Genomic DNA, 12,584 nt, shown 5'->3' with positions numbered 1-12,584 from the left:
CTTTTGGCTCCTGTGAACAGTGCTGCTGCAAACAAATTTCCCTGCGGGTCCCCGCTTCTAGTTCTTTGGGGTGTAAACCCAGAAGAGGAATTACGGATCATGTGGTATGTTGATGTCTGCTATTTGGAGGGACCTCCGTACCGTTTTCCATAGCAAACGCACCGTCTTACGTTCCCACCGACAGCGCACAGGGTTCCGGGTCCTTCGCGTCCTCGCCGACGCCCGGCGTTGTATACGCAGGTTGCGTTTTGGGTTTTTAACTCGCCATCCCAACGGGTGTGCAGTGGTATCTCGCTGTGGTTTGGATTTGCATCTCCCTAATGATTACTGGTGGTGAGCATCGTTTTGTGTGCTCATTAGCCATTTGTAGATCTTCAGAGGAATGTCCGTGCAGGTTTGCCTGTTTTTAATGTTGTTTTTTTTTAAGTTTATTAATTTCGAGAAAGAGCACGAGCGGGGGAGGAGCAGAGAGAGGGGAGAGAGAGAGAATCCCAGGCAGGCTCCATGCTGTCAGCACAGAGCCCGACGCAGGGTTCGAACTCAGGAACCTCGAGATCCTGACCTGAGTGGAAGTCATATGCTCAACCGACTGAGCCACCCAGGCGCCACCCCCGCCCCCACCCCCGTTGCAAATGTTTTTAATCGTTGTTTGCTTTGTTTCTGTCCTTGGCACTATTTTTAACACTGTGATGACCAAAATGAAACACTCTGGTAGGCCACCTGCTGGTCCCTGGTTTGCCAGCCTCAGGGAGATTGTGCTCTGATTGTCCCAGGCGGTCCCTGCACTTTCTAGTGGTTAATGTTTTCCTGGGGCCACACACTCCAGTTTGTTTAACAAATAAATACTCACCCGGTCAAGTGGGAAACAGAGTGGCCCAGAGTCCTGCCCTCGGGGAGCTCACAGTCCAGGGAGTGGGACAGTTGGTCAACAAAGAACCGTGAGTGTGGCGAGCACAGGACAAGGAGGAACAGGGGGCCCCGGAGCAGCACAGGGGCCAGACCAGATAGGGTCTCGGTCTAGAGGAGGAAACAGATGTAAGTACTTGGTACCCAACCTCTTTTTTTTTTTTTTTGATGTTTATTTATTTTTTGAGAGAGGGAGAGAGACATTGTGTGAGTGGGGAGAGGGGCAGAGAGAGAGGGAGACACAGAATCCGAAGCAGGCTCCAGGCTCTGAGCTGTCAGCACAGAGCCCGACGCGGGGCTCGAACTCACGGACCGTGAGATCATGACCTGAGCCCAAGCCAGACAGATGCTTAACAACTGAACCCCCAGGTGCCCAGTATCCGACCATGTTAAATAAAATACTGGGGTCCACAGCTAGAAAGGCCAGAAACAGAACAGTGGCAGGCGTGGATGGACCAGGCGCCCCCCCCCCTTTCTCCCTCCCTACCTCTCCCCTCACTCTCCCCCAACGCCTCCATTTTCCTTCCCTTGCCATTGGCCTTACTCTCTCCTTGGAGCACCGGCTTTGTCTGTGGGGTGGGATATGGCCAACCTCAGACCTGCAGCAAGAAAGAGGCAGTTCCCCAAAGGGATGGGGTGAGAGTTGACAGAAACAGGACTAGAGCCGGGCAGAACGCAGACCGTAGTGCGCCCTCTACCCATCGAGCTCTCCTCCAGGGGCAAGGACGAATCAGACCTGAGGGATGGCCGATGCACAGATTTATCCCGAGGCCTGGCTCTGGAGGCAGAACGTCACCGAAGGTCACCCCAGCGCTCGCAACGGCCACCGACCTTGTGCTCCTTCTCCTCCCCTTCCCCTCCCCCTCTCCTGGGTTCAAGTCCCGACTCTGCCGCCTACTTGACGAGTGACATTTGCAAAGTCACTTCCCTGTCTCAGCCTCAGTTTGCCTGTTGACCCCTCCCCCGCTTTCTCTGTGGCGCTCGACACCCTGCCCGCACCAGCACACCCGGGCCACCGTTCCAGTTCCGGAGGATCAAATACCACACTGTGGGACACGGGGGCCGGCCTTCCCGAGTGGCCGTTCTGACACGCTATAACCTCTGACAATGGCCACGCAGAGTCTCCCTGCTCCAGCGCAACCCTGACATGCCTCCCATTCCAGGTGCGTGGTCCTCTAACAAGATGCGTGCAAGTGACACCACGTGGCTCCCAAGCGAGGTCAGCAGAGGAGACACCAGGCTCACGTGGAACCCCGAGCCAGCAGGTGAGAAGCTGGACTGCCCGAGGCCACCACACACTTAGGAAGCTCCACCCACATGCTGACGCCCCCAGTAGTCTCTCCAGGGGACAGAAGGCTCTGCTCAGGGCACGCCCACAGCCAGCATCCACTGCCGACACGTGTGAGCAGAAAGGCGCCTCCTCAGAGCTGCGTGAGCGAGGCCTGGGAGCTCCGTGACCGCCCAGGTCACGCGCGGGGGGGCTGAGCTGGGACTGGAACTCGGTTCTATTTCCCCCCCCACCGCCCGGCCGCCCTCCTTGGTGGGTGCTTGAATGACCACAGAAGAAAACGGTCTGGACTGTGGAGCCAGCCACCCATTCGCGATGTTGGCAAAGCCGCTTCCCTCTCTGAGCCTCAGTTTGCCTGTCTGTGAAATGGGGCTAACGTACTCCTTTCCCGGGATCGGGGTGGGGGGGGGCGGGTCCGTGCCTGTGCTGAGCGTGCAGATGGTGGCCGATGCCCTCATCTTTCTGAACACCGGCAGGTGTTCTGATAGCCAAGGGGGCCTGGGAGCCCATGCGGCAGGGTGACCGCCACCTCACTCCCTCCGGAGGCTGGTGACGGCTGGGTACCGAGCAGGTGCTCAGGAAAGGATGGCTTCACAGCTGGGCTGTGGTCAGCCCAGTCCCCAAGCCACTGCCCCAATGCTTCTTGAGCAGGACAGGACCGAAGCCAGCTGCACGGCTCTCCTGTCGCTGTCATGACCAATAGCTACTCACTGGGTGGCTTTAGACACCAGACGCTTATTCTCTTACGGTTCAGGAGTTCAAAATCAAGGTGTCAACAAGGTTGATTCTTTCTTGGGGGCTGTGGTGGACAGTCTGCTCCAAGCCTCTCTCCCGCGTCTGGGGGAGACCGGCACCCCTCGGCCCTCCTGGGCGTGAGTCCGGGTCCCCCCGGCCACTGCTGCCACGGTCACACGGCTGCCTTCCCTCTGGGTCTGTCTTCACGTGGCGTTCTCCTCTTATAAGGACACCAGTCATATTTGATTAAAGGCCTGCCGTGCTCCAGTGGGACCGCATCTAACTGATTACACCTGCAATGACCCTATTTCCAAATAAGGCCACATCCTGAGCTGCCAGAGGTCAGCACTTCTAGATGTCTTCACGGGGCACACGATTCAGCCCGCAGCACCGACCTTGGGCCCTCGCCCCCCTGCCCCATCCCATCACCAGGACACAAGGGGGGCCGCTCCCTCAAAGGAGTGGGGTCCTCCAGCGCTCCAGGAGGCAGAGGGGGAGACTGGGGCTCGTGCTGGAGGGGCAGCGCTGGCAAACCACCCCATCCCCTCGGCACACATTCCCTTCCGGGTGCCCTAACCTGAGGGGTTGCAACCCAGAGCCGCTGTGACTCCAGGGGCCCCCCCGAGCGAGGCACGGGGGGCCCAGGCAACCCTCAGCCAGGAGGAGAAACCCTCCTCCTGCGTGTCCCACACTCTGCAAGGGCCCTGGCAGAGCAGAGCTGGGCCCCCGTTGCCCACGAGGTAGCTGGGCAACAAGACCGGGGGGGTCTTGTCGTGACGCGGACACGGAGGCCCAGGAGGGAGAGGTGACTTGTCCGAGGTTATGTGGCGAAACAGTGATGAGAAGAGTCTTTTTTTTTTTTTTTAATGATTATTTATTTTTGAGAGAGAGAGAGAGAGACAGAGCGTAAGTGGGGAGGGGCAGAGAGAGAAGGAGACACAGAATCCGAAGCAGGCTCCAGGCTCCGAGCTGTCGGCACAGAGCCCGATGCGGGGCTCAAACCCACGAACCCTGAGATCATGACCTGAGCCGAAGTTGGACGCTCAACCGACTGAGCCACCCAGGCGCCCCGAACCCGGATCCTTCTGACCGCGCTGTTTCCTCCCAGGGACCCCTTCTCCCCTCTTACAACTGTCTCCTACTCGTCAGTCACCCCTTCGAGCCTAGAGGCCCGTGTCAGTCTGCTCGGGCTGCTGTGACAAAGGCCGAGCACTCAACCAACCAGGCATGTATCTCTCACAGCTCTGGAGGCTGAAAGTCCAAGATCAAGGCCTCAGCAGACTCAGCGTTTGGGGAGAATCAGCTTCACGGTTCACAGACGGCTGTTTTCTCACCGTGTGGTCACACGGCCGAAGGGACGAGAGGCCTCTCTGGGGCCTCTTTTTTGAGGACACTAATCCCACTCCTGAGGGCTCCGCCTTCAGGAATGAATCACCTCCCCAAAGCCTCCCCTCCCGATATCATCACATTGGGGCTTTAGGATCCCAGCAGATGAACTTCGGGGGACACATTCAGTCCACAACACAGCCCACACCGGAGGCCCCCTGCCTTCTTATCATTCTCTCCCCCACGTTCAACCCAGCAGAGCTCAGCGAACGTCCACCCAATGAACACATGAAGTGACGCCATGTGGGTAGGGTTTTCAAGGATGAATAGAAGTTTGCTAGGCGGAGAAGGCAGAGACAGACATCCCAGGCCCAAAGAATAGCCTGTGTTGAGGTCTAGAGACTTCTCAGCAGGGCCTGCCTGGCTCCCACGTGTCGTGCTGGGCCCCGGGGGGGGGGGGGGAGAGCCAGGCAAGGTCCCCCCATCCCAGGTGACTGGCCTCCCACTCATGAGCCAAGACCCATCAGCCTCCACAAGGAGCAAGGCCCCAGCACCTCCGCCCACAGGAGCCCAGCCTGGATGAGTTTAGGTATCTCTTTTCCCCTTCACGCCTGGGTAGGTTGAGTAGTATTTATTCAAACTTGTATCTTATTGGTGTTTTTGTTGAAAGCACAGGAATTATTCATGGCTGGTTTCGGTTCTCTTCTGGCAATGACCGCATCTTTGTAACGCAAGGTACAAATTATGTGTCAGTTCGATTCACCGTCAATGGGAGGCCGCCCCCAAGCATCAGGCAGCGGAGGCTCCGGGGTCTAGAAGCCAAGCCTGGCTGCAGGCAGCAGGGGCCTGAATGGCTCATAGTCCCCAAAGTCACTAAGGACTGGGGACGGAGATACAAGCGGATGACCATGGAAAAAATCCCACCTCCATCCCTTTCCCCCGGGATCATATCGGCCTCAGTCTTCCCATTTGAAAATGGGTATTGACGTGAGTGTTTGGGACACGGAACCATCCATGTTGCTTTCCACATGTGTTGTCACCCTCGCCTGGCCGATGTGACACGCCAGGGCCCTCTCTGAGGCCTAAGGAAGGGGCAGGGGTGCCGAAGGAAATGAGAAATGGAAACAGAAGCGCCAGCTTCAGCTCCTCTGGCCTCCTGGGGGTGGTGATGTGAGAACATGTCCCCGAGAACCTTTGACACCCTCCTCTTGAAAGGCGGGGTTTCCAGGGCGCCTGGGTGGCTCAGTCTGTTGAGCGTCTGACTTCGGCTCAGGTCATGACCTCACGGTTCATGAGTTCGAGCCCTGCATCGGGCTCTGTGCTGATGACTCAGCCTGGAGCCTGCTTCGGATTCTGTGTCTTCCTCTCTCTCTCTGCCCCTCCCCGTCTTGTGCTCTGTCTCTCTTTCTCTCTCTCAAAAATAAACATAAAAAAAAAAAAAAAAACCCAAGGATGTTCAGCAGCCCTCTTAAAGAGAAAAGAAAGGTGGGGTATCCACCCCTCCCCTCCATGACTGCTCGACAGAATGGGACAGAATCACCAAAGGTCTGAGCCAGGCCTTTCCGAACTGGCGTTTTCTGGTTTTGGTCTCCTGGGGTCTTGGGGTGATGCTCCTGGAAGCTAGCTGCCATGCCGTGGAGGAGCCCGTGTGGATGGGGACCCCCAGCCGCGAGCCCACATCTACACGCATGCTCGGCCCGCACACGAGCCCCCCGGCGGATGCCACGCGGAGCAGGTGAGGGGTCCTTGCCGAGATCCGCTCAGGTCGCAGATTCACAAACAAAATAAATGATTGTCATTGTCCTGAGCCACCAGTACTGGGGTGGTTTTTTATGTAGCAACAGAAAAGTAAAACATGGGGTGCAGCTGGAAAGAATTTCTTTCTCTCTCTCTTTTTTTTTTTTAGTGTTTATTTTTGAGAGAGAGACAAGGAAGGAAGGAAGGGAGGAAGGGAGGGGGAAAATCCTACAGTTGGGAACCAGATGGGTCGTCTTCCTGGGACCACGAGGAGGAGAGCAACTCAGATCCCTCCTGGGTTGAGTAGTGTCTCCCCAAAATTCACGCCTGCAGAACCTCAGAGTAGGACCTTACTTGGAAATAGGGTCTTTGTAGATGCCATTGAGACGATTAGAACTAAAATGTAGTTCCAGCGCGGTCACACTGGGTTTCTCTCCTATTCGATTCTATTCTACTCTACGTTATTCTGTTTTTCCCCCACTGGATTTTTAGAGTGGGCCCTAATCCAGCGACGGCTACTCGTATCAGAACTGGGAGCTTTGGACACAGCTGCCCACACGGAGGGAGGAGGCTGTGTGACCACAGAGACAGACATCAGGGTGGCAGTGCATGCCAAGGAACGCAGAGACAAGGCACGGGAGGGGTTCTCCCCCGGGGCCTCCAGAGGGAGCATGTCATCGAGGACTTCTGGCTTCCGGAATTAAGAGAAAATAGATTTCTGAGCCAGTCACTGTGTGGTGATGGGTAGGGCACCCCTAGGGAGCTAATACAGCACCCCATTCCGGCTGGACCAGCTTCTGCGACCTGTCAGTGTTCTTCCTGGCTTACACATTCCCCCGCTGTTCCTCTTCATCCACTGGGCCATCCACCGGGAGGAGCTTGGAGCCTGGCCGGGAAGGTAAGCAGGGACCCAGCCAATCGAAGAACGTGTGGCCAGTGCAGACGGCCAGAGGACAGTTCTTTCCGGCCACTGACAGTTCCCAAACATGCCTGCACCTTCTCTGCACGTCCCCATCAAGAAGGGCACTCTAGGGGCGCCTGGGTGGCTCAGTCGGTTAATCGTCTGACTTCGGCTCAGGTCATGATCTCAGGGTTCGTGGGTTCGAGCCCCGCGTCGGGCTCGGTGCTGACAGCTCAGGGCCTGGAGCCGGCTTCAGGTTCTGTGTCTCTCACGCTCTCTGCCCCCACCCCCACTCACACTCTTTCTCTCTCTGTCCCTCAAAAATAGAGAAACGTTTAAAAAACATTTTTTACGGACTTCAAGTGGTACTACAAAGCTGTAGTCATCAAGACAGTATGGTACTGGCACAAAAACAGACACTCAGATCAATGGAACAGAATAGAGAGTCCAGGAATGGACCCACCAACATATGGCCAACTCATCTTGACAAAGCAGGAAAGAATATCCAATGGAAGAAAGACAGTCTCTTCAGCAAGTGGTGCTGGGAAAACTGGGCAGCGACATGCAGAAGAATGAGCCTGGACCACTTTCTTACAGCAGACACAAAAATAAACTCAAAATGGATGAAAGACCTCAATGTAAGACAGGAAGCCATCAGAATCCTCGAGGAGAAAGCAGGCAAAAACCTCTATGACCTTGGCCGCAGCAGCTTCTTACTCAACACGTCTCTGGAGACAAGGGAAACAAAAGCAAAGATGAACTATTGGGACCTCATCAAAATAAAAATCTTCTGCACAGCGAAGGAAACAATCAGCAAAACTAAACCAATGGAGTGAGAAGATATTTGCAAACGACAGATCTGATAAAGGGTTAGTATCCAAAATCTATAAAGAGCCTCTCAAACTCAACACCCAAATAACAAATAATCCAGTGAAGAAATGGGCAAAAGACATGAATAGACACTTCTCCAAAGAAGACATCCAGATGGCCAACCGACACATGAAAAACTGCTCAACATCACTCATCATCAGGGAAATACAAATCAAGACCACAAGGAGATACCACCTCACACCTGTCAGAATGGCTAAAGTTAACAACTCCGGCAACAACAGATGTTGGTGAGGATGCAGGGAGAGAGGATCTCTTTTGCACTGCTGGTGGGAATGCAAACTGGTGCAGCCACTCTGGAGAACAGTATGGAGGGTCCTCAAAAAACTAAAAATAGAACTACCCTACGACCCGGCAATGGCACTACTAGGCATTCATCCACGGGATACAGGTGTGCTGTTTCGAAGGGACACATGCACCCCCATGTTTATAGCAGCACTATCGACAATAGCCAAAGGATGGAAAGAGCCCAAATGTCCATCGATGGGTGAACGGATAAAGAAGATGTGGTCTATATATACAATGGAGTATTACTCGGCCATCAAAAAGAATGAAATCTTGCCATTTGCGACTACATGGATGGAACTGGAAGGTATTATGCTAAGTGAAATTAGTCAGAAAGACAAAAATCATTTGACTTCACTCACATGAGGACTTTAAGAGGCAAAACAGATGAACATAAGGGAAGGGAAACAAAAATAATATAAAACCAGGGAGGGGGACAAAACAGAAGAGACTCTTAAATATGGAGAACAAACTGAGGGTTCCTGGAGGGGTTGTGGGGGGGGGATGGGCTAAATGGGGAAGGGGCACTAAGGAATCTACCCCTGAAATCATTGTTGCACCAGATGCTAACTAACTTGGATGTGAATTAAAAAAATTAAAAAGGTCAAAAAAAAAAAGAAAGAAGAAAAAAAATTTTTCATAAGTAGACATTAAAAGAAAGAGGGGCGCCCTGAGTCCCCTCCCTCCAAACCCAGGCAGGCTTGTGACCACTTTGACCAAAAGCCTAGGGGCTGAACGACTGCGTATGATATCGGGGGCTTGGTTGTGGAAGGCCACACAGCCCAACTTCTAGCCAGTTCCTGGCACCCTCGGGGACAGGCCACCAAGTGAGGAATCCAAGTAGCCTAGGGCCACCACGTGCAAGGAAGCCCGGGCCACACAAGCAGGCCACACACGGAGGTGCCCCAGCCCACAGCCCTGGCTGAGCGTCCCCACCGCGGAGCGTCACCTGCCGGCCCCACCAGCCTCCCCGCACCCAGGCCCGCCGTGCTCCCAGATGACCGCAGAGTCTGGGGTCGTCTGTCCCCACGTAAGGACCGCAGGTGGGAACCGTGCTGAGCATCTTCCTGATTTCCCCACCTGCAAAATCCCGAACTACACTAAGCTGGTTCTAAGCGGCTACGTCTTGTACCGATTTGTTAGACGGCAATGGCAGCCAGAACAGCTACGGGGGCCCCGTGTGGGATGACGCTGGAAATGGGGGGACGGTTGCCAGTACGGGCCGCACCGGACCCCGTGTACCCACCCCCTGGCTGGGGGAGTTCTCTCCGGGCTGACTTGCCGAGGCGTGGAGAGAAAGCCAGCCACAGCGCCGACAACCCTCGAGGGTCTCTCCACCTCGCGGGGGCTGCTGCCCCTGGGAGAGAGAGCCCCCGGCAGGGCCCCGGTGGGAGCCGGGGGCCCTGTGTGCAAGTTGCCCACCTCTGGGCCTGCTCTGGGCTTGGCCTTTATTTCATCTGCTGTGGAGCCAGGCCCACCTGCTCCTCTCAGCCTGCCTCTACATGGAGCCTCCAGCTCCAGGGCATGCTGGAGGATGCCTCCTCCTCCTCCCCCTCCTCCTCCTCCCTCCTCCTCCGCCCTCCTCCCTCTCCCCCTCCTCATCCTCCTCTTCCTCCCCCTAAAAATGCCTTTCAGCTGCCCTCTTGTGCCTGAAATTCCACCCTCAGCTCCACCCTGGGGCCCAAGGCTCTGTGTGTAAAGAGCGGGGTGTGCAGAAGCCACGGCCACAGAGGCCTTGCGTGGATGGGCTGTGGTAGGTTCATCTCGGGGCCTCAGTGTCCCCTGTCTGTAAGTGAAGACAAGAAGGGGGACAGCCTGGGGGTAAAGGACATTCTGGGGTGAGTCCCACACTCAGCAAACACATGTCAAGCGCCTATTGTGACCCGGGGTGGGGGTGGGGCAGCGGTGGGTATGAGCCACGTGCCCAGGGCTCTGGTCTACAGGAAAGAGCCGCAGGACACAGTCACGGGGCAGGTGTCTATGGAAGCGTGGCCCCCTGCCCCCTGCCCGGAGGGCTCGCCACAAGCCACCCACTGCCCAGGAAGGGGGCAGAGCCTTCCCCCGGAGCAGGCTGGGCTTGAGGAAGAGGTCGTGTCCTTTTCCAAATGAGGCCCAGGGAGGGGAGGCCACTCGAGGTCACGAGGCAGGTGGGCAGCCCCTAGTCCCTGACCTCACGTCCACTCAGGCACCCTCAGGCTCACTGGCCGGTCTCTGGGGCTATTTGGCCTCCCAAGTCCCCCTGGCCTGTCACCTGGGGGTCGGTGCTCAGAAGTCTGAGCTGGCCGGGGGCGCAGCGGAAGCCACGGAGTGTTTGAGAGGGATGGTTTCATCTACTCTGTGCTGGGACTTGGCACGGATCACTAAGGGACCGTCCCCGGGGTACTGGCGAGGGGACAGTGGGAGAAACCAAGCTGGGGTGAGCCAGCTGCCCCGAGGCCGGGGGCTGGGGGGGTGCTCTCCAGGGATCTGGCCACACCCACAAAGCAGCCTGGGTGACCCAAGGGCAGGACTCTGAGAAAGGCGGAGGTGTCAAAAGGACTCAGAGTCAGAAAGCCGGATGCAGGTTACCCGGAGCTGAGGGAGGGTGTAGGAAGTGCGGGGACAGAGTCTCAGAGTGGAAACATGGAACGTTCTGGAGTCGGACGGTGGTGATGGCTGCACAGCGGTGTGCACGTGCTCAATGCTCCAGAACTGACCATTTAAAGTGGCTGGAACGGTAAATTTTACATGGTGCCTATCTCACCAGAATGTTGTAAAACGTAAAAAGATAAAAATAGGAGAGGTGGTCTCTAAGGGGATCTAGGTGGGCACCGACAACGTCCAGCATTTTGCCCGACCGCGTCAACAACGGCACACCGCCTGGACACCCCAACAGCACCGTAACACCCCCTGCCAAGTACCATCAGCACCCCGGGCCGCCGGCAGGCCATCCGCCGACCCCGTCAACGTCTGTCACCGGGTCTGTCGCCCGCCCCTGCCGGGTGGGATCGGCTGGTCTGTGGACCCCACGCGGGTGGGGATGGGGGCAGGTTCGGCTCCTGCGGGGATCCAGCCGCCTGGAAAGGGCACCGTGGGGAGCTTAATTTGGTTCTTTTTCCTCCTGGAACCGGGTCGTCCCTGGAGACCTAATCCCTTCTGGGGATTTAAAAGCATCCAACTTGCCAAGGAAGAGGCCAGCTCCTGGCCCGGGGCGATGCCAGCTTCCCATTTTAATTGGAGCATTTTTAGCCCTGAGCAGAGGTTCCCAAAGTCCTGAGCATTCCCCGCTGTGCCCACGGGAACAAGGGACATGTGCCCGCTCTGTTCCCTGGGGCTCCCCACCCCCCACCTCCGAGCCCCCACGGCCCCGTTGGCTGCCCGTTCACGTGAGGTGCGGGGTGCCCTCAACCCCGGCAGGTGAGCGGTCACAGCTGGTCCCCCGCGAGGGCTGCCGGGCTGGGCAGGCAGGGGCCCCTCCTCGTGCCTGGAGCCCAGCCCTTTACCCCTGGAGTGGTGCCCCCTACCTACTGTACGACATCTCACATCCCGACCTCCACTCCGTGCCAGGGTGAGGGAGCATCCAATTGGCCCAAGACTGTCCGTTTCTCGCTAAATGTCCTGTGTCCAGGCAGCCTCTCGGCCCGGCCAGCTGGTCACCTGCCATCACAAGCAGGTGGTAAATGGAGAGGGTTAAGTGGTGTCCCCCCGCAAAAGACAGGTTCCCCTGGAGCCCCAGGATGCGACCTTATTTGGAAATAATCTCTGTAGATACAGTTAAGGTAAGGATGTCAAGTAAAGACCATCCTGGATGAGGATGGGCCTAAACTCAATGACGAGCGTCCTTATAAGAGACAGAAAAGACACACACAAGGGGCGCGTGTAGGTGGAGGCAGGGACGGGAGTGACGAGGCACCGGAATCTGGAAGGGGCCTGGAGCGCTCTCCCCGTCAGAGCCTCCGGAAGGAAGTGTCCCTGCCCCACCTGGATGGCAGACATGGGGCCCCGCGGGGAGAGGGAACACATTGCTCTTGTTTTGGGTGGCTCTGCTCTGCCGGCCCTGGCGGACCCCCCGGACCCCGGGGTGGATGCGGGGAAGGGGCCTCGCTGCCCCTACCCCAGCCCCAGCCCGAAGCCTCCCGAGGGCTAAGCACAGGATCTGTTTTCCATCAACACTCTTTTGAACTGAATTTCATCTTTCTCACCCAAGGAAAGCGTCTGGAAGAGAATGCCCAGACTCTCCTGGTGGAGACCAAAGGGGGAGGAGCATGTTCTGAGTTTGGTTGAGGGTTTTTCCTTTTTTTTCTGGCATTCTCTGCCCTCCCTGATTTTTCTCTAATGCACATGGAGGCCATGGCTTCTGAGGGTGGGTTCCTGTTCCAGGGGGGCTCTGAGAGCAGGGAGTCAGGGCAGGGGAGCAGAGGTGGTGGGGCGGGGGGTGGGGTGGGGGTGTTAGCAGCTGCCCTAGGGTGGACAGGATTCAGTGACAGGCTCCCGCCCTGGCCCTGCTCCCGCATGTTGTGCGCTGGGCGCAGGGGACAC

This window comes from Panthera uncia, chromosome E3 (genome assembly GCF_023721935.1).
Source record: "Panthera uncia isolate 11264 chromosome E3, Puncia_PCG_1.0, whole genome shotgun sequence".
Classification (NCBI taxonomy): Eukaryota; Metazoa; Chordata; class Mammalia; order Carnivora; family Felidae; genus Panthera; species Panthera uncia.
Note: the sequence above shows the minus strand (reverse complement) of the source record.